General features: G+C 43.3%; 1 long non-coding RNA gene across 1 annotated transcript in view; it reads right to left on the reverse strand.

Moving 5' to 3' along the window:
• Window positions 1–23,580, reverse strand: part of LOC106832580 (uncharacterized) — a 46,878-nt gene extending 23,298 nt beyond the window's left edge. The window contains exons 1-2 of the long non-coding RNA XR_011503214.1: window positions 23,082–23,580; window positions 6,194–6,285 (exon numbers count right to left, since the gene is read on the reverse strand). This is a non-coding gene — a long non-coding RNA (uncharacterized lncRNA). The remainder of the gene's footprint in view (window positions 1–6,193; window positions 6,286–23,081) is intronic.
• Between the last annotated feature and the right edge of the window lie 559 nt (window positions 23,581–24,139).

A 24,139-nucleotide genomic window follows, 5' to 3' on the forward strand; every position in this document is an offset into this window, starting at 1 on the left:
ATGAATAGTTGGTGTGTACAATGAGCCTGGGTGTCGGGCTGTAATCAGTTCCCACTCTGTCAGATACCATCACTGTCAAAACAAAGTCAGCTATGTGAAAACCCTCACCGTTCCTCCTGCCTCCTTTTGGAATGCACTGTTTGGACTGAAAGTACAAAGCAGCAATTTATAAGCATGAGTTGGTACAGAAAACAAGGCACGAAACCAAGAAAATGAATATGACATGGCATAGCATGAAATTCAGAACTGTAAACAGGGTGACAGAGATGGAATCAGGAATAAGATGATGTTTCAAGATTAACATACATGAGCCATAAGGCCCACGAAACCAGACCTTAGGTATTTCTTTTATTTCTCTGCACAGCCAAGTTCACTATGGAATTACTGTCAACAGATTATTCTCCTCTAACATTTTTAAAAGTCTTTAAACACATGTGTTTGTGCATTGGCCATGTTTTTTAGAACTATTAAAACAGGAAAAATATATAGAAAGATTTGTTTTTTACCCTGTAGTATAGTGTACTGTTTTCAAATGGTGGGTCACAATCCATTAACAGGTCATGAAATTAATTTAATGGAGTATGGTCAGTATTTTTTTAATTTTTTTTTAATAAACTTATTTTTCATTAACCATATTTGTGGACAGCCATCCATCTCAGTAGATACAGAATGCCCTTGGCGATTTTTTTTTTTTAAAGATTGGCACTTGAGCTAACATCTGTTGCCAATCTTTTTTCTTTTTCCTTCTTCTCGTTCTCCCCAAAGCCCCCCAGTACATGGTTGCATATTCTAGTTGTGAGTGCCTCTGGTTATGCTATGTGGGATGCTGCCTCAGAGTGGCCTGATGAGTGGTGCCATGTCTGCACCCAGGATCTGAACGTGTGAAACCCTGAGCCACCGAAGCAGAGTGCGCAAACTTAACCACTCGGCCACTTGGCCGGCCCCGGTCAGTATTTTTGAAAAATGGAATAGCGTTAGAATCAAATGTACCCACAACTAGAAGGACCTGCAACTAAGATATACAGCTGTGTACAGGGGGTTTTGGAGAAATAAAGCAGAAAAAAAAAAAAAGAATCAAATGTAAGCATCAGAGTATATTACCACGATAAAGTTGAGTATTGGATAATACGCACAGACAAACACGTGCTTGGTGCTGACTTAGGGTGAGCTCTTCACCGCGGGCCTCAGTTTTCTAGGGTTGGCTGCATGTCAGGGCACTTGGACACATGTTCCAGCATAGCTATTCATCTTGAAGTGGCCTCCTCTGGACAGTTGTCCCCCTGGCCTTGGTATCCCCATGTGTAAAGTGATACACTTGGACTGAATAAACCCTAAGAGCCTTTTGATCCCCCCATTTAACATGTATTTATTAAGTACATTGTAGGTGCTGAGCACTGGGAATTTAGCAGCAAACAAACAAGGACCTTGCCCCCACTGAGTTAATATTCTGGTGGGGGGATGGCAGGCAATAAATAAACAAATGAATAGATAAAATGCTGAGTGGTGAGCCAGCCCTGATGGACTAGTGGTTAAAGTTCAGCGCGTTCCGGTTCAGTTCCCGGGCGAGGGACCACACCTCTCATCTGTCAGTAGCCATGCTGTGGCGCTGGCTCACATGGAAGAACCGGAAGAACTTACAACTATACACAACTATGTACTAGGGCTTTGAAGGGGGAGAAAAGGAGGAAGATTGGCAACAGAGGTTAGCTCAGGGCGAATCTTGTGCAAAAAAAAATGCTGAGTGGTAATAAATGCAATGAAGAAAAAGGAAGCAGCATATGGGGCCTAGAGGGCACTGAAGGGTGGGGATCCCATTTTAGACTGGAGTGGCACATTAAGAAAGAAAGTGAGGGATCAAACCACACATATTTGGGGAAGAGTGAACTCTGCTGAGGCTGAAAAGTGCTTGCCGAAGAGCAGCAGGGTGAGCCAGGGGTGGGGCAGGAGAGCGGGTCAGAGGGAAGCGGGCAGGACCAGTGGGAAAGAGGCCTGTGGAGGGTTTTGACCTGGTCTGACTCATGTTGTAAAAGGATCCCCATAGACCATAAGAGGTTATTTGGGAGGCTTATAGAAGGGAAAGAATGATATCTTGCTCTCGAACGGCAAAGAGAGAGGAGGTGAGAGAGATTCTGAATATATTTTGAGGGTAAAGGAAGTAGGATTTGCTGATGATTTATATATGAAGTAAGGGAGAAAGAGGAATATAAGATGAATTCAAGGTTTGAGGCCTGAGCAGCTGGAAACAGGAAGTTTCGATTTATGGAAATAGTGAAGAGGATGGGAGAAAAGCCTTTGGGGAAGGGAGGGTGAGTGAAATGGGAGGCGGGAGACGCTGATTGACCCAAGTGGCTACACAAGTCATGCACGTGAAATCTGAATCTGGAGGGGGCATTTGGGAGTAATCAGCACACGATGCTGCAGAAAGTCACAGGGCCGGCTCAGGTGACCTAGGAAGCGCGTAGAACAGAGATGAGAAGAGGCCCCAGGCCTGATCCCTGGGCGCCTGCAACACAGAGAGGCCAGAAGACGAGAAAGAAGCAGCAAACACGATGTGACTCTGTGACTCTTTTCGGAAGAGGTTGCTAAATGAGAAGAGGAAAATCTGAAAAATGTGGTTTTTGTTTTGAAATAATTAGCATGACTCTCCTACCAATCATTGCTAAAATTAGCATTCCTAATTACAACATTGGTAGCGTCTTGTACCAAGCTAGGTGGAGGAAGGAAAAGTCTATTGATTGACTCAGGGCTCCTTCCAGTTTCTTGGGGCTGTGAGAAGATTAGGTAAATTAGAGCTTATTTGCTTTCAGCCACCGAATCAGACGGGAGGAACTTGATCACCAGCAGCCCAGGGCTCTGCATGGGCCCTGCAGATGGATTTCCCCAGTCTGCCCCAGTCAACGTCATCTCCATTTCAAAGCGTAATTGCAGAGCCAAATGCTGAGCTCTCCGGGGGAATTTCTTTCTGTGAAGGCAAGAGAGACCAGCCTCGTGATGAAGCCCTCAGCACAGGCCTTGCCAGCGCTTTCTCGGGCTTCAGGACTAACTCTCTAACCAGGAGCAGAAAAATCTTCAAGTTGAAGAGAATTGAATGCAAGCCACGGCTTAGTAAAAGTTGTCCTCTCGAAAAAGGCTTCCAAACTGCGATGTTCAGCAAAACGTAGGGTGTTGCAGGGTGTGTCTTTCTGCTGGTGCTGGATTTCAGCTGCAATTTCTATCAACCGTTTGGAGGCGGCAACAGTTGGAAGGTCATGGTGGCCACCGTGAGATTAGAGAGGAGAGCGGCAGACTGCTAAATTAGGAGCAGCCACAAAAGGAACTAGCAATTTTGGCACCTCAGGAAAACTTCCTAAACTGCCCGCACCACCATTGTCCTCTGCCCGTTGGGTTCCCTTCCTCCCCCAGGCAACAAATTGTCTGACTCTATTGTGACTTCTCCCGGCAGCCAAGCCAGGACCCCATGCGTTCCAGGAACTGTCTCCTGGGCCTTCACCCTCCCTCTCTTCACCCTCTTTGCCCTTAGAGTTTAGAACTCCTGAAATAATGACCGCTGGCCTGTGAGACGGTTGGCTCGATTCAGAGGCTCAGTGTGGTTAAACATTGTCTGAGTCCGGAGTGAAGACCTGCCGAACATTCCTCAGCCTCTGAGAGTGTACTTGTCAGCTGAGCAGATGGGCAGGCTGCCCTTTTGTCCTCCCAGCTCTGCTCTCCTAATCACCAGGGTGGAAAGAGGGGAGGGGAAGAGACCAGCACTGGGCCCCATCTACAGCGCAACAGAAAGTCTGTTTTTGTTCCTGGCTGCACTACCCTGCTCATACTAGGTATTATTTTTAAAAGTCCTTTCCTAGTTTCCTGTTGCTTGTAGTACAGCGACTAACCTTGGTGGCCTCTCGCTCAAAGCTTCACAACGTTTAGACTTTCTACAGTAGTCAACCGCACCCTCTTAAATATCGCCTGTGTGTGTGCTCACGTGCGCACGCGTGTACACACACGCACACATTCTAACATTCTATTCATTATGGCCACAAGGTCTTCACCCCCAAAGTCTTCCCACATCTCTGGGCTTTTGTCCAAGTCTTTCCCTTGTCCCTTGGCTTTCAGATCCATCTTCCCAAACCCTAAATTACTCTGTTCTCTGGATTGGCAGAGCACTTTATAATATGACTTGCCACAGTCTGCATAGCCCTCAAGCTAGCCGTGTGTATTCCTGTCCCCACCTTCCCCCTCCAATGCCTGTGCACACAGGAGGCTGAGCTCTTTGAGGGCAAATTAGCACTGGTGACAGTCACAAGGCTGGGGCTCAGGCACCAAATTAAAGAAGACTTTGCTAATTCAAAATGGTACCAGGCTAGCAGCTCCCATTGTAGTTTCTCCTAAGTTTCTGTATGAATACTCCAAAAAAAGACGAAACTCGACATGTTTGAAAACAAAGAAAAAACGGCCTGTGGCCTTGGACTTGGCCATTTCAAATGCCCTCCAACTATGGTACCAGAGGTGGTGGCCAGAGACCTGATCAGGGCAGCTACCTCAGCACAGCCTTAGAAAGGTACATCCCTCTCCACTCTTTGACTCAGCAATTCTCTTGCTAGGATTTATCTTAAGGAACAACTAAGTGTGCTGATAAAGATTTAACCACAAAGGAAAAATAGGAACAAATTACATGCCCAACAGAAAGGGTAGGCTGAAAAATTGGGATAAATCTGTGTGAGAGTGTACTGTACCTCCAAGGAAAATTGTATTCTAAAGCTATGTTTTTTGACATGAAAAGATGTTCACGGTTTATTATTAAATGAAAAAAGTTCAAGTTACAAAGAAGAATACATTATCATCTAATTTTTATAATAAAAACCTACCGTAGTTATGTGCAGAGGTTAAAGGCTGGAAGGGTATACGTCAAAATGTTAACAGTGGTTATCTCTGGGTAATGGAGTTATGGCTAATATTTACTTGCTTCTTTTAGCCTATTAGTTTGTTTCTACAATGAACATGTGTTTCTTCATTACTACACAGAGGGGCATGAAATAGAGAAGCAACAGAAAGCTGTGGATAGAGCATGAGTTCATTGGCAGACAACCTGAGTTGGATGTCATCTGCCAATTACTTGCTGCATGATCCTGCAGAAAGTTCCTTAACTTTTCTTCTTCTGTAAAATGTGCATAAAAATAGTGTCTAAAGCAATTCTATGGAGAAAAGATAGTCTTTTAAATATATGGACCTGGAACAACTGGATATCTACATGCAAAAATAGGAATCTAGACACAGACCTTACACTTTCACAAAAATTAACTCACAATGGATCATAGACCCAAGTGTAAACACAAAACTATAAAACTCTTAGAGGTCGGCCCCGTGGCCGAATGGTTAAGTTTGCGCGCTCTGCTGCGGTGGCCCAGGGTTTCGTCAGTTGGAATCCTGGGCGCGGACATGGCACCGCTCATCAAGCCATGCTGAGGCAGCATCCCACATGCCACAACTAGAAGGACCCACAACTAACATATAACTAGGTATTGGGGGGCTTTGAGGAGAAAAAAGAAAAAAATCAAATCTTAAAAAAAAAATTCTTAGAAGATAACATAAGAGGAAACCTAGATGACCTTGGACATGGCCGTGACTTTTTGGATACAACACCAAAGGCATGATCCATGAAAGAAATAACTGATAAGCTGGATTTCATTAAAATTGAAAACTTCTGGGGGCTGGCCCCGTGGCCGAGTGGTTAAGTTCGCGCACTCCGCTGCAGGCAGCTCAGTGTTTCGTTGGTTCGAATCCTGGGCGCGGACATGGCACTGCTCATCAGACCACGCTGAGGCGGCGTCCCACGTGCCACAGCTAGAAGAACCCACAACGGAGAATATACAACTATGTACCAGGGGGCTTTGGGGAGAAAAAGGAAATAATAAAATCTTTAAAAAAAAAAAAAAAGATTGAAAACTTCTGCTCTGTGAAAGTCACCATCAACAGAATGAGAAGACAAACCACCGAGTGGTAGAAAATATTTGCAAAAGATGCATCTAATAAAGGACTGTTATCCACAATATACAAAGAACTCCTAAAACTCAACAATAAGAATACAAACAACCTGAGTAAGAAACAAACATCTCATCAAATAAGACATATAATGGCAAAAAGTCATATGACAAGATGCTCAACATCGTATGCCATTAGGAAATTGCAAATTAAAACAACAATGACATACCTCCACACACCTACTAGAATGGCCAAAATCCAGAACACTAACAATACCGAATGCTGGTGAGGATGTGGAGCAACAGGAACTCTCATTCATTGCTGCTGGGAATGTAAAATGGAAAAACCACTTTAGAAGATAGTTTGGCAGTTTCTTACAAAACTAAGCATACTCTTACCATAGCTATGAGTCAACTTGTGATGACATAACAACGTACTATCAAATGAGTGGCTTAAACAGCAGAAATTGAATTTCTCACAGTTCTGGAGGCTGGAAAGTCCAGGATCAAGGTTTTCGATGATTCATTTTTTGTGTGAGGCCTCTCTTCCTGGCTTAGAGAGGACCATCTTCTTACTATGTCCTCACATGGCCTCTCCTCATGTGGAGGGAGAGAGAAAGAGGGTTTGCTAATGTCCCTTTTTATAAGGACACTAAACCTATCAGATCAGGGCCCCACACTTATGACCTCTTTTATTCTTAATTACTTCCTTAGAGATCCCATCTCCAAACATAGCCATGCTGGGGGAGAGGGCTTCAACATAGGAATTTTGGAAGACACAAACATTCCGTCCATAATGCCGTGTCATCCAGCAATTATGGTCCTTGGTATTTACCCAAATGAATTAAAAACTTATGTCCACACAAAAACCTGCAGATGGATGTGTATAGCAGCCTTATTTATAATTGCCAAAACTTGGAAGCAACCGTGATGTCCTTTAGTAAGTGAATGGATAAGTAAACTGTGGTATATCCAGACAATGGAACATTATTTAGTGTTAAAAAGAAATGAACTATCAAGCTGTGAAAACACATAGAGGAATCTTAAATGCGTATTACTAAGTGAAAGAAGCCAGTCAGAAAAGACTACATACTGTATGATTCCAACATGATGTCCCGGAAAAGGCAAAATTATGGAGACAGCAAAAGATCGGTAGTTGCCACGAGTTATGGGGAGGGAGGATGAAGAGGTGGAGCACAGAGGAGTTTCAGGACAATGAAACTACTTTGTGTGTTACTATAATGGTAGATAAATGTCATTATACGTTTGTCAAAATCCATAGAGTGTATAATACCAAGAGTGAACCCTAATATAAACTATGGACCTACGGTGATAATGCTGTGTCAACCTAGGTTCATCAGTTGTAACAGATGGCCCACTCTGGTGCCGGATGTCTACAGCGGGGGAGGTTGTGAGTCGGGGAGGGCAAGCAGTATATGGGTACTCCCTGTACTTTCTGCTCAGTTTTGCTGTGACCCTAAAACTGCTCTAAAGAATAAAGTCTGTTAAAAAAACAAAAGTCCCTCCCTCATCGGGCTGCTGTGAGAATTAAATGACCATTCTTGCAGAGCTGTTAGAATACCTCCTGGCAAAGAATAAGCACTCAATACACTCTAGCTAAAATTAAGTAAAATCAGCACACACCCACACAAGAGAAGAGATTTTTTTTAATGCAAATGAGAAAAAGATTCCCTATCTGGCTGGAACAGTCCAGGGACCCTGTACCCAAAACTCACAGAACGTGGCATATTCTCGATGCTCAATAAATGCTTGTGAACAGGTGAGCGAGGGACTGGATCCCTGAGTTAAAACTGGGAATGAATGAGACTGCTCAGGGGGATAGTGTAGAGTGGGACGAGAATGAGTCCAGGACGGGGTCTTACGGCCCTGTAAACTTAATGATCAGGTAGAGAGGGACAAACAGGCAAAAGAGACTGATTAGTGGCTTAGATAGGAATGAGGAGTGTTTGGTGTCTGAAAACCAAGAAAGTAGAGGCCTTCAGGAAGGAGGAAGTGGCCCACTGGGCTTGGTGCTCTCCTGAGAGTTCGCAGAAGAGGAAGCGTGAGAGTGTCCCTCAGGTAATGGAAGTCCTTGGTGACCCTAAGAAGTGCCACTGTGATAGAGTGGGAGGGGTGGAGACAGGAAGGTGGGGGCAGGGGGAACCAGACTGGAGGTGGCTGAAGAAGGACTGAAAGGTGGGGAAACAAGACACGGAGTCTGGACCACTTTTAAGAACTTTGGGAAGGGAGCTGAAAGATACATTAACAACCAGAGGGGGATTTGGGACCAACGAAAGTTTCTGTTTCTGTTTTTATAATGGGAATGACTGGAACATGTTTAATTTAAGCTCTCAGGAGAAAGGATACTTCCTTCATGTCCATGTGGGACAAGGAAGAGCGTGGGTGCAGACGCAGCAGTGTAAGGTTGAGGCAGTCCCCATCAGAGATTTCTATTTTCTTTGTGCAGTAGGGAGCCAGGTCATTTGCTAAGAGTGAGGAGAATGGGAAGAGATTTGGGGATTTGGGCAGAGTGGAGGAAGTTTGAAATGGTCTCTGTGGACAACAGAACAGGCATAGCCTGAAAATTGCTGGGTCCTTATACATGCTGCATTCCTTCCGCAAGTTCTTCCCACCTCTAATTTCATAGCCGAGGATACCAAAGCCCAGAGAGGAAAAGCAATTTGCCCAAAGTCACACAGCAAGTTGATGGCAAAGCTTTGCCTGGAGTCAGGCATTTGGGCGTCCAGTTGAGGGCACTTCATCACGTGGCAGCAGTTGTCTTCTCATGTGTCTACTCTTCACTGTGTGCAGTTATGTTATGTTGTAGGTAGGACTTTGCTAGGCACTGGGAATTTAAAGATGGAGAAATCATGGTTTCTGTACTCATGGAGTTCACAAGCGGCTGGTCATTAAGAGGAGCTCCCTCCAAGCCTGGGAAGCCCCAGGGGGGCATCCAAAATCAAGTTCCTGGACGCACAAAACTAAGGACTAGACCTTTGACACACTTTGGCCCCAAAAAGATGCTGTTGTGTTGGGAGGGCCTGGAGAGCCAGCTGGATTTTGCCCCTCCCCACATAGTCGGGGCTTTATTGGGTTACCACTTTCCTCTCAGGCACAGATTTATTAGAAAGTTAGAAAATCATTGTTTCCTTTTGTACTTAACTTGCTATTGACAATGACTCTGCCCTTATTCACTTGCTGTCTGGCTGTCTGGCTGTCTGGCTGTCTGGCTGTGCTCCCAACCAAGGAAGGAAACAATGTTCTTTAGGCAGCTCCCCTGCCTTTTACATTATTAAATGTATCACATTTACAGAGAAGCATATGCACAGTTTAAAGATACATAATAAAAAAAAACACCTGTTGCCTACTAGGGCCTGAAGCCCAGCTGTGTGCCCCTCTCCGATCTGTTTCCCCGACCCCTCTCTCCCCCCAGGTAACCACTATGCTGACATTTGTGTTAATCATCTCAGTTTTCTTTACAGTTTTACTCCCCATATTACACGTCCCTAAACAATCATTTCCTTGGATTTGAATAACACAAATCTAGCTGTGTAAAGAAAGAGAATTGTTGCCAGTATTAGACGAAATTTGGGGGGGAAACCACCTTTTTTGAGAAGAGTCACCAGGGTATAGTGTAGCTTAAGCTTTCCTCAGTTTTCGAAAGCCTTTTCTGGGGAAGTCAAAAGAAAAGTCATGAGTAGGGACAGATCCAGAATTTGTAGGGCCTGAAGATTATATAATTTGGAGGACTCTTTACGAAGATTATGAGGTCAAAATTACAAATACTGAGTTAGGTACTGGACCTTGGGAGGAACATATATAAGTAAGGGGCTTACATTTCATTAGCTTCAGGGAAATAAGTCTCCAGCCAAGAGGGCTCACTTGCATCTGGGCATCTGTCAGATCTGCTGTATGGACCAAGCACTGAACACACTGTAGGAATAGGGACAGAGGGAGAGGGCTGCTTTGCACTTTCTGCTTCTAAGTTCACCGTAATCTATGTCCAGCTCTCAAGAGTAGGTCAAAGCAGAACATTTCAGAAATAGGGGTGTTTTTGTGAAATGAGTGTTCTCAACTGATTCTAGCAGCAAGGCATAAAGAGATGAGCAGGAATTTCCTTAATAGATTGTGAAGCCATGACTAATACAGATAAACCTGTCCTCAAGTTTAAATGAGAGTATAATGTCAGTGGGGATCTGTGTGATGACGGTTCCCATCATATCTGTTTCTTGAGTCACACATCTACAAAGGGAAGTGGTTAATCTCTACCTCTGGTACACAGTATCATGGGATTTCCCTTCACCATCTTCCTGGGGAGTCTTTGTCTCTTTCCCGTTTTAGGCCCCCTTCTTGATTTATTCTACCTGTGAGTAGAGTACATTCTCCAGTAGCTTTTTGAGAAAGGGTATATTATAGGTAAAAATTTTGAGACCTATTTGAAATTTTTTTCCACTCTCATACTCAATTGGTAGTATGGCTGGGTATAGAATTCTAGATTGGAAATGACGTCCTTCAGAATTTTAAAGGCTTCATTGCATTTTGGCTTCTAGTATCACTGATGAGGTCAGAAGCATTCTGATTCCTAAACTTTGTGTGTGACTCGCTTTTTTCCCTCTCTGGTAGCAGTAAAACCTCTTGGTCCCTAAAATGGTACTGGTCACTTACGAGTTCTTCAATCTGGCAGTTTAATCTGTTCTTGAATTATGCCATTGATTGTTTTCTCCTCCTTTTTTCTCTTTCTCTCTTTCTGGGAACAATGCTGTTCAGATGTAAGATCTCCTGAATTAATACTCTAACTTCTTACCTTTTTCTCTCCTATTTTCTAATCTTTTTGCTTCATTTGCTGGGAAATTTCCCAATGTTATATTGCAACCATTGTGTTGAGTTTTTCATCTCTACTTAGGCAAATGATTTTCCTTTCATATATCCTTACCATTTTTTACTGAATACAAAAGTGTTATATGCACATTATTTAAAAACCAAGTATTGTAAAAACACTTTACCTACAAAGTAAAAGGTTTCTACTGTTCTATCTGGTAGATCATGGAACAGAATAGATTACAGAAATAGACCTTTGCATATATACCCTAAACCTTTGTATAGGAACCATGTTGTATATTTATTTTTGACAAAGATGCTGTGTAGCGAGAAAGGTGGCATTCAAAGAGGTCTGGCCTTTGTCCTCGATCCTCAGAAGTAATCTCTAAACCTTTGGAATTTCCTGAGGGATGTCTTTGTTATTCATGGTGGGACCCTGGAACCACACCTGATACTTTATGCTAATGAGATGACTCAGGCTGGCCATAAAAGAAAGACTAAACATGTGATTAGAGGGTTAGGGCTTTGGGTCACATGATAACAGCCAGGCTTCCAGGGAGGAATGGCTGGAGATTGAATAAATCACATGGGCAATGACTCAATCAATCATGCCTACATAATGACACCTCAGTAGAATCTCTGGACACTAAAGCTCAGGTGAGTTGCCCTGGTTGGCAATACTCTGTGCATATTACCACACTTCAGTGCCAGTGGGGCAACACATTCCTGAGGATGATACAAGTTTTACATTTGGAACCCTCCCAGGCTTTGCCTCATGTCTCTTCCTTTGGCTGGTTCTAATTAGTATGCTTTTGCTATAATAAAACCGTAATTGTAAGTATAAGCTTTCCTGAGTTCTATGAGTCATTCTAGTGAAGTATCAAACCTGAGGGTGGTTTTGGGAAATCCCCAGGCTTGCAGCACATGTCTGCAGAGAGGGCAGGCTTATGGGAACCGTTCCCTCTGTGCAGTTGGAAAACTCCTTAGAGACGCCAAGGCAATTCAGTGGGAAAAGGGCACTCTTTTCCATAAGTAGCACTGTAATAATCGATATTTGTACATACATAAATGAACCTCAACACTTAACTCATACTCAACACAAAAATTAACTTGAAATAGATCATAGACCTAAATATAAGAGCTGGAAACGTAAAATTTCTAGAATAAAAAATAAGAGAAAGTCTTTGTGACCTTAGCTTGAACATATATTAAACAGACCACAAAAAGCAGGAAAAAATGATGAAGTAGACTTCGTTGAAATTAAAAACTTTTGGTTCCGCACACTCCTCTTTGGCGGCCTGGGTTCACAGGTTTCTAGCCTGGGCGTGGACCTACTGTATTCATCAGCCCTGCTGTGGAAGCATCCCACATACGAAACAGAGGAGGACTGGCACAGATGTTAGTTCAGGGCTAATCTTCCTCAAGCTAAAAAAAAAAAAAAAAAGAGGAAGATTGGCAATGGATGTTAGCTCAGGGTGAATCTTCCCCACCAAAAAAAAAAAAAGTTAAAAACTTTTGCTCCTCAAAAGACACTGTCAAGAAAATGAAAACGCAAGCCACAGACTGGGACAAAATATTGGCAAAACATGTATCTGTCAAAGGGCTTGTATCCAGAATATATAAAAAAAAATGCTTACAGCAACCAATTAAAATACATCCAATTTTTTAAATGGGCTGATGATTTGAATAGACAATTCACCAAAGAAAACATACGGATGACAAGTAAGCACATGAAAAGATGCTCAACATCATTGGTCATTAGGGAAATGCAAATTAAAAACACAACGAGATATCACTATGCATCCACTAGAATGGCTGAGTTTTAAAAGACTAGCCATGACAAGTGTTGGCAAGGATGTGGAGCAACTGGAACTTTCACACATTGTTGGTAGGAATGCAAAATGGTACAGTCACTTTGGAAAGCACTTAAGAAGTTTTAGAAATCACGTTAAATATACATGTACCATATGACCCAGGAATCTCATGCCTAGGTTTTTATCTGAGATAAGTGAAAACATAAAAAAATCTATGCACAATCTTTAACAGGAAAAATGGATCAATTGGACTTCCGCAAAGTAAGAAAATTTGTTCTGCAGAAGACCCTGTTAAGAGAATGAAAAAACAATTTACTGAGAGGAAGGAAATATTTGCAAACCACAGACCTGACAAAGTACTAGTTTCTAGAACATATCAAGAACTCTGAAAACTCAACTGTTACGAAAAAAATCCAGTTAAGAAATGAGGAAAAGACATGAACAGACATCCCGAAGAGGATATACAGGTGGTAAATAAGCATGGGGAAAGGTGTTATCATCAGTAGCCATTAGGGAAATACAAATTAAACCCCAGTGAGATCTCACTACACACCCAGCAGAGTGGCTGAAGTAAAAAATAACAACATCAAACACTGGTGAGGATGCAGAGAGACTGGATCACTCCGAAACTGCTGGTGAGAATGTATAACGGGTACAGCCCCTTTGGAAAACAGTTTGGTGGTTTCTTATAAAACTAAACAGACGGGGCCAGCCCCGTAGCCAGGTGGTTAAGTTCGCAGACTCTGCTTCGGTGGCCCAGGGTTTTGCCAGTCCGGATCCCGGGTATGCACATGGCACTGCTCATCAGGCCATGCTGAGGTGGTATCCCACATAGCACGACCAGAAGGATGTACAATTAGAATATGCAACTATGTACTGGGGGGCTTTGGAGAGAAGAAGAAGGAAAAGAAACCAAAGAAGATGGGCATCAGATTGGCTCAGGTGCCAATCTTTAAAAAAGCCCAAAAAAACCTAAACACGCAACTACCATACAACTCAGCAGTTGCTCTCCCGGGCATTTATCCCAGAGAAAAGAAAACTCATGTTCACACAAAAACTTGTATACAGATGTTCATAGTAACTTGATCCATGACAGCCAAAAACCAAAAATAAACCAGACATCTTTCCACAGGTGAATGGCTGAACAAACTGTAGCACTTCCTTACCATGGAATGCTGTTCAGCAATAAAAAGGAACAGACTATTAAAATATGCAATGACTTAGATGAATCTCCAGGGAATTACGCTGTGTGAAAAAACTCAATGCCCCCAAAGTTATATATTGTATGATTCCATTATATTACATTCTTAAAATGGCAAAATTATGGAAATGGAGAAGAGATTAGTGGTTCCCAGGGGCTGGGGAAGGGGAAAGGGAGGTGAATGTGGCTATACAAGGCAACACGAGAAGTCCCTGTGAAGATGGGACTGTTCTGTATCTTGACTGTATCAATGTCAATATCCTGGTTGTGATATGTACTATACTTTTATGAAATGTTACCATTGGGGGCCACTGAATAAGGGGATCTCTCTGTATTGTTTCTTACAACTGCATGTGAATCTACAGTTATCTCAAAATAAAAAGCTTAATTAAATAAAACTGTACATAAATGTTTATAGTGGATTTATGCACAATCATCAAAAACTGGAAACAACCCAAATGTCATCAAATATAAGTGAATAAATAAATTGTGGAACATTCTTATAATGGAATACTACTCAGGGGCCGGCCTGGTGGTGCAGCAGTTAAGTTCGCATGTTCTGCTTCTTGGCAGCCCGGGGTTCGCTGGTTCGGATCCCGGGTGTGGACATGGCACTGCTTGGCACGCCATGCTGTGGTAGGCGTTCTACATATGAAGTAGAGGAAGATGGGCACGATGTTAGCTCAGGGCCAGTCTTCCTCAGCAAAAAGAAGAAGACTGGCAGTAGTTAGCTCAAGGTTAATCTTCGCCCCCCCCCCCAAAATAATGGAATACTACTCAGCAATAAAAAAGAATGAACTATTTGGGGCCAGCCCGGTGGCACAGCAATTGAGTTCTCACATTCTGCTTTGGTGGCCTGGGGTTTGCCAGTTCAGATCGCGGATGCAGACATGGCACCGCTTGCCAAGCCATGCTGTGGCAGGCATCCCACATATAAAGTAGAGGAAGATGGGCACGGATGTTAGCTCAGGGCCAGTCTTCCTCAACAAAAAAGAGGAGGATTGGCAGCAGATGTTAGCTCAGGGCTAATCTTCCTCAAAAAAATAAAAGAATGAACTATTGATAGGCAACAACATGAATGAATCCCAAAAGCACTATGCTAAGTGAAAGGAGCCAGACTTAAGACTGTATACTGTATGATTCCATTTATATCAAGTTTAGAAAAGTAAAAGACCGTAGTGATAAAAAGCAGATCTGTAGTTGCGGGGGGCCGGAGTGTGAGGGTGTAGAGTGATTGTAAAAGGTTTCAAAGTGATTTTGGGGGTGATGGGCATAGTCTATCAATATCATGATTGTGGTGGTGGTGGTGATGTGACAATATACATTTGTTAAAATGCATCTAATTGTGCACTTAACGTTGGTGAATTTTATTGTATTTAAATTATACCTCAATAAAATTGACCAAAAGATGGGGCTCATACATTTAGACTAGTTTACAACTTGCTTTTTTTCACTTAACTACATATTATGGACGTGTATCTTCAGTACACATAGTTTTACCTTGTTTTCACAATAGTTGCATAGGATTGCATTGTATGGATGCCTTATAATCCCACAATTAATTTTATTAGTCCCCTTTTGATGAGCATTTGGGCTATTTCCAATTTTTTGGTTTACAAATAATGTTGTCATGGTCAACCTTATCATCTGTCTTTGCATACTTGAGTAAGTGGGGTTTTTTTGTTTGTTTTGTTTTGTTTTGTTTGAGGAAGATTAGTTCTGAGCTAACTGCCGCTAATCCTCCTCTTTTTGCTGAGGAAGACTGGCCCTGAGCTAACAACCATCCCCATCTTCCTCCGCTTCATATGTGGGACGCCTACCACAGCATGGCGTGCCAAGCGGTGCCATGTCCGCAACTGGGATCTGAACCGGCAAACCCCCAGCCCCCAAAGCGGAACATGTGCACTTAACCGCTGTGCCACTGGGCCTGCCCCTTAGTAAGTGTTTTTATTGAATGGATTCCTAAAAGTGATATTGCTTGGTCAAAGGGTACGTACACTTAAAATTTTAGTAGTAAGCATCAAATTGCCCTGCAAAATAAGGTTGTGTCAACTTGCACTCTCCCCAGTGGTGAATAGGAGTCCTGTGGTTGTTTCTAAGGCATTCTTTTTAGGCTTATTTACTTGTTCCATTTCCCAGTCTTTTCATCCAGTTGATGTTTTCCGTTTCACAGCTCTTGTAGGATTTCTGCCGAGCTTTGAGTGTTGATGCTTTGCTAGGGCTTGTAGAATGGCCTAGTTATTTGATGACCATTCAATCAACAAGGAGTTCAGATCGTGGGGAGACAGACATGAAAAGTAATACTATATAGCATGATAAATGTCATGATACTTGTATATAGTATCAAGCATACTGATAATAATGATGAGAGAGAAGATGATGTTAATGCTGACGATAACAATAGCTAAAAATTATTGAGCACTCACTACATACCAGGAAGTCGTCTAAGAACCATATATGTACTTATTTAATCCTCACAACAACCCTCTCAGGTGGAAACTAATACCATGGTTCCCATTTTATAGACTACTTGCCTGGGCTTTGAAGGATCAATAGGAGTTAACTGGATGAAGAAAAGTTGTGGATTAAATAGAATTCAGGCAGAATGAAAAATGTGTATAAAGGCACCGAGGCAGAAGAAAGCAAAGTCCATCCAGGGGTCCTGTGAGTAATTTCAGATGGCCAGCACCCAAAGGGGACTAGGGGACAGGAAAAGAAGAAGCTGGAGAGAGCTCTTGAGAGGGTGATGTGGATGTTTCCCATTTCCTCTAGCTAAACACACACACTCACTGCATTTGGCTGCCACTGATTACTAACCTGTAGTTTCTAACAGAGTCTAGGGGAAGACTTCTCATTAGGAAGTGATGCCTAGATGCAGACCCAAAGGTTGAGTAAGAGTCAACAAGACGAAGAAGAGGCACTGAGTGTTCAGGCAGAGGAATCGGCATGAGATGTCACTGCTGGAGTGCTTAAGGAACTGACTGGTCCTGGGGATGGCACGGTATAAAGTGTTTAGGAAAAGGAGACACAAATGAGGCCAAAGAGAATGGCAGAGGCCAACTCACGTAGGGCCTGTAGGCCACATTCAGGAGTTCAAACCTTATGGTGATTACAAAATTAATCAATGAAAAAGAAATGATCAGATATCTACTGCAGGCAGGCCCTGTGCTAGGGGCCAGGGAGATACGTGATGTGCAAAGCCTTTAAGAAACTCACGGAGCAGCTGAGAAAATCAAACATGAGCAAAGATGAGGGAGCTAGTTAATGGGAAAGGGCCACATATAACAGGGAATAAATGTGGAATGTTGGCGTTTCTAGGAGGCAGAAACAATTGAATGGGGAGGCAGACAGAGGAGGGAAAGGAATGGAGCCTTGAAGGATGGGTATGATTTGGGAAGGAGATGGGGAGACAGCCTTCTGGATAGGACATTCCAAGTGTAAACAAATGGGATCTATTAGACGTGTTTGGAAGAGACTGAGTAAGCCAGCCGGCCAAAGGGTGGGTATGTGCGGGGAGTATGAGGAACCTTAGGAAGGGCGCATAAGGTCAAATTATGAAGGGTCCTACACGCAAGGTGGGCAAAGAAGGGCCATTCTGCCGTTTTCAGTGTGGAACAACTTGATTAAGATGATCTTGTTAAATGACTAATCTGAAACAAAAGAGATAACCAAGTAATGGGACAATTTAGGAGGTTACTGCTTATGTCAAAGTTCTGAACAAGGCTGGCTGCAAGAAAGAAATGAGAGCTCAGAGGAAAGAGTGGGTGTGCAGTGTTATTTGGCCTTTCACAGGAAGATTACTTTCTGCCCTACGATGATATAATTCTCTTTTCTTCTCATGGTAATCTGCCTTCAGAGCCTCGAGATGGATTTATTTAAAATTCTGGAAATGGAATCAATGGCACAGTATGATATCTTTTAGGAGTATGTACTCAAGTTTCTTCACTGGAGTCTATCACTATATTCTGTACCCATTCTCCCCTCATCCCACAGGATATTTATTATCAAAGCATTCCTGGTACAAGGTAAAATACATTAAAATTACTGAAAAGGATGTTTCCTCTCTTGGGGTGTTTTTACTCACAACACACCTTTACTGACACCAACACACATTTACTTTCCCCACCAACAACCAGTTCTCCAACTCTCCGGACGCCAACTGGGTATCCTACAGTTCAACTCAGTTCTGACACTAACTAGTGAGTGTCAGACTCCCCAGGTTTCAGGACTCAGTCCCGCAAGACTGCCCCCCTTCAGAAGACAATTGAAAGTATTGGGTCCCCACACTTTGGTCCGATTTGGCTACAAAATCGGGGTTCCTACAACTCCTCCCCACCTCAGATTCAATCATTTGCCAGAATGGCTTACAGCATTCAGGAAACACTTTACTTTCTATCTTCGGTCTATTATAAAGGGTATAAATGAACAGCGAGCTGCAGAGGTGCGTAGGGCGAGGTCCAGCAGGGTCCTGAGCGCAGGGGCTTCTGTCGCTGAGGACGTGGAGTGTGCCACACTCCCAGCGTGTGGCTGTGTTTGCCGACCTGGAAGCTCTCCAAACTCTAGGTTTTTATGGAGGTTTCATTATGCAGCCATAATTGATTAAATCTTTGGCTCTTGGTGATTAGCTCAGTCTCAGCACCTCTCCCCACCCCATGGAGGGGAGGGGTGGGGGAGGAGTCTGAAAATCTCAGCCCTTTAATCACAAGGTTGGTTCCTGTGGCAAACAGCACCCCTGCAGAAGTTACCCAGGGGCCCGCCAGTCACCTTATTAGCGCACACTCAGGCCTGATTGAAAGGGGCTAATTATGAATAACAACAGAATGACACTCCTCTCACCTCTACCACTTGGGAAATTCCAAGGGTTTTGGGGATAAAGACCGAATACACATATGTCTTATTATATCACTATCACACCTTCCCCTTGTTTGCTGAAAATAGGGAGTGAGTACTACCTGTACCATCTTCTTTTTTTTTTTTTTTAAAGATTTTTTTATTTTTTCCTTTTTCTTCCCAAAGCCCCCCGGTACATAGTTGTATATTCTTTGTTGTGGGTCCTTCTAGTTGTGGCATGTGGGACGCTGCCTCAGCGTGGTTTGATGAGCAGTGTCATGTCCGCGCCCAGGATTCGAACCAACGAAACACTGGGCCGCCTGCAGCGGAGCGCGCGAACTTAACCGCTCGGCCACGGGGCCAGCCCCTGTACCATCTTCTTTTTCCTTTTTTTTTTTAAAGATTTTATTTTTCCTTCTTCTCCCCAAAGCTCCCCAGTACACAGTTGTATATATTTTAGTTGTGGTTCCTTTTAGTTGTGGCACATGGGAAGCCACCTCAGCATGGCCTGATGAGCAGTGCTGGGTCCATGCCCAGGATTCAAACCGGTGAAACCCCCGGCCGCCGAAGCAGAGCAGGCAAACTTAACCACTCGGCCGTGGGGCCAGCCCCTGTACTATCTTTTAAAAGTAGAGTTCCCAGTGAACACTTAGCGTTTCTCATCATTTTGCACCTCTTCTAGCTAATGCAGTTCTTCTCATTAGGTAGGTCAGGGACCCATACGAGAATCCACTAAAAAACCACGGACCATCGCCCCATCTAAAAACGCACGTGTGTACACACACATACGTGTACAATTTGATGCACAATCTGAGGGTTCATGGTCAGCTGAAATTTGTAGTCTCCAGCTTAGGGACCCCTGTCCCCATGTGTCTAGTAGACAAGTGCTGTATGCAGGCCATAGAGAATTGAGACAAAATTCTATTACCTCTACATTATTAACCGAAAGGAAGAGAAGGTATGAATAAATTTCAATGAGGAAATTTTATGAATTTTTGAAAAGTTTAAATGGTAAGATTAATAATAGCAACAAAAACTTTCTGCATATATAAACTATAAAATGCTGTATAAATTGAAGGGATTCGGTCTCCATTTGTATACACAATACAGTACAGAGCTTAAAGTGAAGGAGAAATGTCGGCCCCCTCTTTCTTCCCGCATCCCCCCACATACAGCAGACCCTTGCTGGGCAGGTTTTCAAGGCAGGAAGCAATTTTTTGAAGGCCTGCAATGTGCAAGACGTTGTGCTGGGCATCAGGGAGGGAAAAGAAAGATGGTGAAGACTCTTGCCCTATCGGGAAGTTTATAGCCTGGGGGAGAGGGAGACAGGAGAGGAACAGCTGTATTGACAAAAAAATCACACTAATAAAAGGAATCAAGGATGTGTTAAAATACACTTGTGGAAAAGCTGTGGAGAAAGGAGGGGGTACTAATTTTGCTTGGAGGAAGAACTCGAAAGGGGCTCTGAAGAATGGGAAGGATGCCCAGGCAAAGTTTTCTTTTTTTTCCTGTTTAGCCATAGGAAGAGAGGATTCCTGGGTTCCTCTACCCACCTCCACTAGTCTTATCGCCTGGGCTCTGTACCAGCTTTTCCAAAAGGAGAAGGGGCCAAAGTGCGTACAAACTTCACTCCAGCAAATAAATAGAAGGAGCGAAATATGTGCCAGGAACTCTGCCGAGAGATTTCCAACTGTTATCTCTAATTCTGATAACGGCAAAATGGTGGGGAGTGTTATCCCCATTTTACTGAGGAAACTAGGTTAAGAGCTGGAATGTGTCATGGTCACACAGCTAGAAAGCGGCTGAGCCAGGATTGGCGCTGAGTCTGTCTAACTTCAAAATCCACTTCTTTTCTCTAGCCACGTGGCTGCTTTGGGCCCCTCTTAAGGCCTTATGCTGTCATATGGTGACTCACACACACAGCAGACATTTAATACTTGTGTAGAGAATAAATGGATAGGTAAAGAAAAGAAGAAAAAAACTAAACTTCCCAGTAGGGGCAGCTAGGAGGAATCCCGTCCCTGCCTCCTGCAGAGTGAATTATCTTCCTTGCTATTGCTGTACGAGCAGTCAGACCCCAGGCTGCAGAGGGACATTCTTCCAACCTGGGAGAAACGGTACCCTCGACTGAAGCTCGACCTGAAGCTCGGGCGTTTTCATCAAGAGGTTACTGACAGCAGACCCCGTGCTCTGTGCTGGCTGCAGCTCAGCAGGGAGCACACACAGGGGTCACCGCCTCTGGAAAATGTATTTTTATTCAGCTTTTCTGTGACTTCCTTTTTTTCTATTCTTTCTGTTTTGTTTTTCTTTTACTGTGGAAAATTTCTGAACATAAACCAAAAGAGAGAGAAGGGTGTCATGAACCCCCACGGACCTATCACCCAGTTTCAATCACTAATTTTAATTCAATGACTAATTTTATCCTAACACTGATCCTTCCCTGGATTCTTCTGAAGCAAATCATATATCATCATATCATTGTCATCCATAAAGATTTCAGTGTGCCTCTTAAATGCCTTCTACTCCATAGATTTCTCCTCTTTGTCATTTATTTGTTGAAGAGGCTGCGTCATTTGTCATGTGGAATTTCTCACAATCTGAATTTTGGTGACTGCAGCCAGTGGTTGCATTAACACATTCTCCACCCTTTAGAGCATTTCCTCTAAACTAGTAGTTGGATCTCCAGTAGTTGATCAAATATAAGTTTGACGTTTTGCCAAGACGACTTCATGACTGGTATCTTCAGGAGGCACCTAGCATCTGCCTGTTTGCCTTTTGACAGTCCCCGAGGATCAGAGTCCAAGTCCATTAACTCATTAAGGATTGTGAAGTGGTGATATTTTAATCCTTTAGTTTCTTTTGCGTTTACTGACTGGAATACATCCAGAAGAGAAGCTTTCCCTGATCACCTGTGTGGTTAAACTAAGATATATTTATCAGCGGAAGAGTAAAGCAATTACTTCTTTCTCTTTATTTGCCAGTTTTCAAAATAGTGAATGGATCCCCAGCACCCACCAAAGGTGACCAATAAGATTTAATTTTTTTAAATATTATTATGAATTCATGGTTTTAAACCGATTTGCTGAGTTTCAGTCATTGCAGTTATGGTTCTTATTGAATTATGCTGTCCCGTCTTTGGCTAGTGGGAGGCTCCGCACATTGACCCCTGATGTGCTCGCAGCTGTGGTTTTGAAGAGGACAACCCAGGCAGAGGTGGGCACCTGCCTTTTGATGGCACCCTACTGTCCTTGACAGCTTGTTTACTCTCTGGTGTGTCATGTGATGTTCCAGGCTCATCTTGTATATTTCCTTCCCTGGACCCCAGATCTGGAATCAGCCACTTTTCTAGAAATAGTTTTTTTTTTCAAGAAAAGACTTCATAGGTTCATACTAATATTTCTATTTCAAATTCAGGATTAGAGACTTTCTACTTAACTTTATTGATCTTACGTCTATGCCTCCTTTCTCTCATGTCAAAAATCCCAGTTTTCAAAACAACCAATGCAAGCACTCACTGCTTTATCCCCCCATCCATACAAACAGTCTTAGAATGTCAATACCAATGCTACCACACTTCACTTTTCATTGTTAAGAACAACTTAAGGTTTTGGGTTTGCTCTTTGGGAGATAACCCATTAGGGACGTACTGTCAAATTCCTGAGTTTTAATGTAGGCATCGATGCATTTAATCACTGAAATAGTTCCTCACTGCGTCCTTATGCCGCCAACTTGATAAACAAGTTTATTTATTTTGTTTTGTCAAATCTAAATTTGTTTTATGATTTTCTAATATATTTACAAGCTTCCAAAATAAATCTACCAAATAAGATACATTTAGAAAAGTCTAGTTTCTATCTTGTTTCTCTCACTCTGTCCCCCTTCTCCTCCTACATATAACTTAAAAAAAAATTTCCATGGTCTATCCTTCATTTTTTTTCTATAACTAAATAAGCATATATGATACATTCATCTCTCCCTTCCCAATGATAGCCACTCTAACAATTTTCTTCACCTGGCATTCTACACATAACAATGCATCCTGGCGATCCCTCCACAGCAATAAAGAAATGCTCTTTGTTTCCTTTCCCAGCTGCATAGTACTCCATCCTGTTTGCAGCCTAGTTTATTTACCCTCTCCTCTGTTATAGTCATCGGGTGATTTCTAGTCTTTTGCTATCATCAATAGTTCTGCAATGAATAGCCTTGTGTCTATTACTTAATTTTCGAATTTTTGACCATTTGTCTTTAGGATGGATTCCTAGAAGTGAACTTTCTGAGTCAAAGGGTAAATGTCTGCGTAAAACTGCTAGATATTGCCACATTACCCATTAAACTGATTTCTCTTGTGTAAGGAATTACAGCTGTGACAATACGATGAAGGGATTACGACATGGAAGGAGGAGATCGAGATCTCCCTGAAGGGCTGACATCTGCCTCTCTGCAAGAGGGACTCACCTTGACCGAAGCTTTGTTCCAATGCTGCCGAGATGATTAGGGCGCTTCCCAGGCCTCCTTGGAGGAGGGGCCCTCCCAAATCCTTGCCCAAGACAGGGTGCCACTTTACCTCTCTGGGCCCACTGCTTCTGTTGCCAGCCTGCCTCACCAGCTCGATGAAAGGAAGGCAGTGGACATTTTAAAGCAAAATCAGCTTCCTGAACTCAAAAGTTCGAGATAATATAGCACATTATTACTGTTGAAGTTGAGTCAGCTCTTGCCCCCAGGAAACTAAACTGAGGTCAGGAGATGGCGTCATGTGGCCTGCAGCTGTCTGTTTGAAGAGGACAGCCCAGGGCAGAGCTGGCCACCTCCTTAGCTGGAGAGAGGGCAGTCCACGTGTCTCTCAGAGCAGCTCTTTCAGCCTCCGATGACGTCAGGGATCTCCTGGAGACGTCCCTGACAGCTGGAGAGCAAGCAGCTTTTGTTTCTGCAAGTCTGCCTTCAGTTAGGGTGTGTGCGTCTGCCCCAGGCGCTGTCTGAGAAGTGTACACCTGCGCAGCCAGAAGCCGTGCTGTGCCTGACGGGTGATGGCACCACCTCTCAGCTGCTCCGCCAGACTTTGTCACAGTCAGTCCTGGATTGTCATCCCATGCAGGAAGCCCTTGCTTTGCATACGAGGCTGTAAGCTTCCTGAAGATGGGGGTTCCATCGACGTCACCACCCTGCTGCCCATGGTCCTTGGGACGGACACTCAGCTGGGGCAGCTAGAGCAGCTCTAAGTCAGAAACCACCTTCCAAGGCTTTTGAGCAGCTTTTCAGAGGCTTAGTGGTAACATGAAGCCCCTTGTGAATTATAACGTCAAATTTAATTATTGTTATTATTAGAGCAGGCTTTTGACAAATGTTTAACAAATGATTAAACAAATGATGTGGGAAAAAAGTATGGTGGGAGTAAGTGTACCAAGAATTTCAATTAGCGTGGGGAGAGGGGCCGCTGACGAAGGGAGCCTGGAGGATGGGAGGACTGGGCCACACCGGCATACGGGAGTGGGAGTGGGGAAAGTTTCTAGGAAGGG

This window comes from Equus asinus, chromosome 5 (assembly GCF_041296235.1).
Source record: "Equus asinus isolate D_3611 breed Donkey chromosome 5, EquAss-T2T_v2, whole genome shotgun sequence".
Taxonomy (NCBI): Eukaryota; Metazoa; Chordata; class Mammalia; order Perissodactyla; family Equidae; genus Equus; species Equus asinus.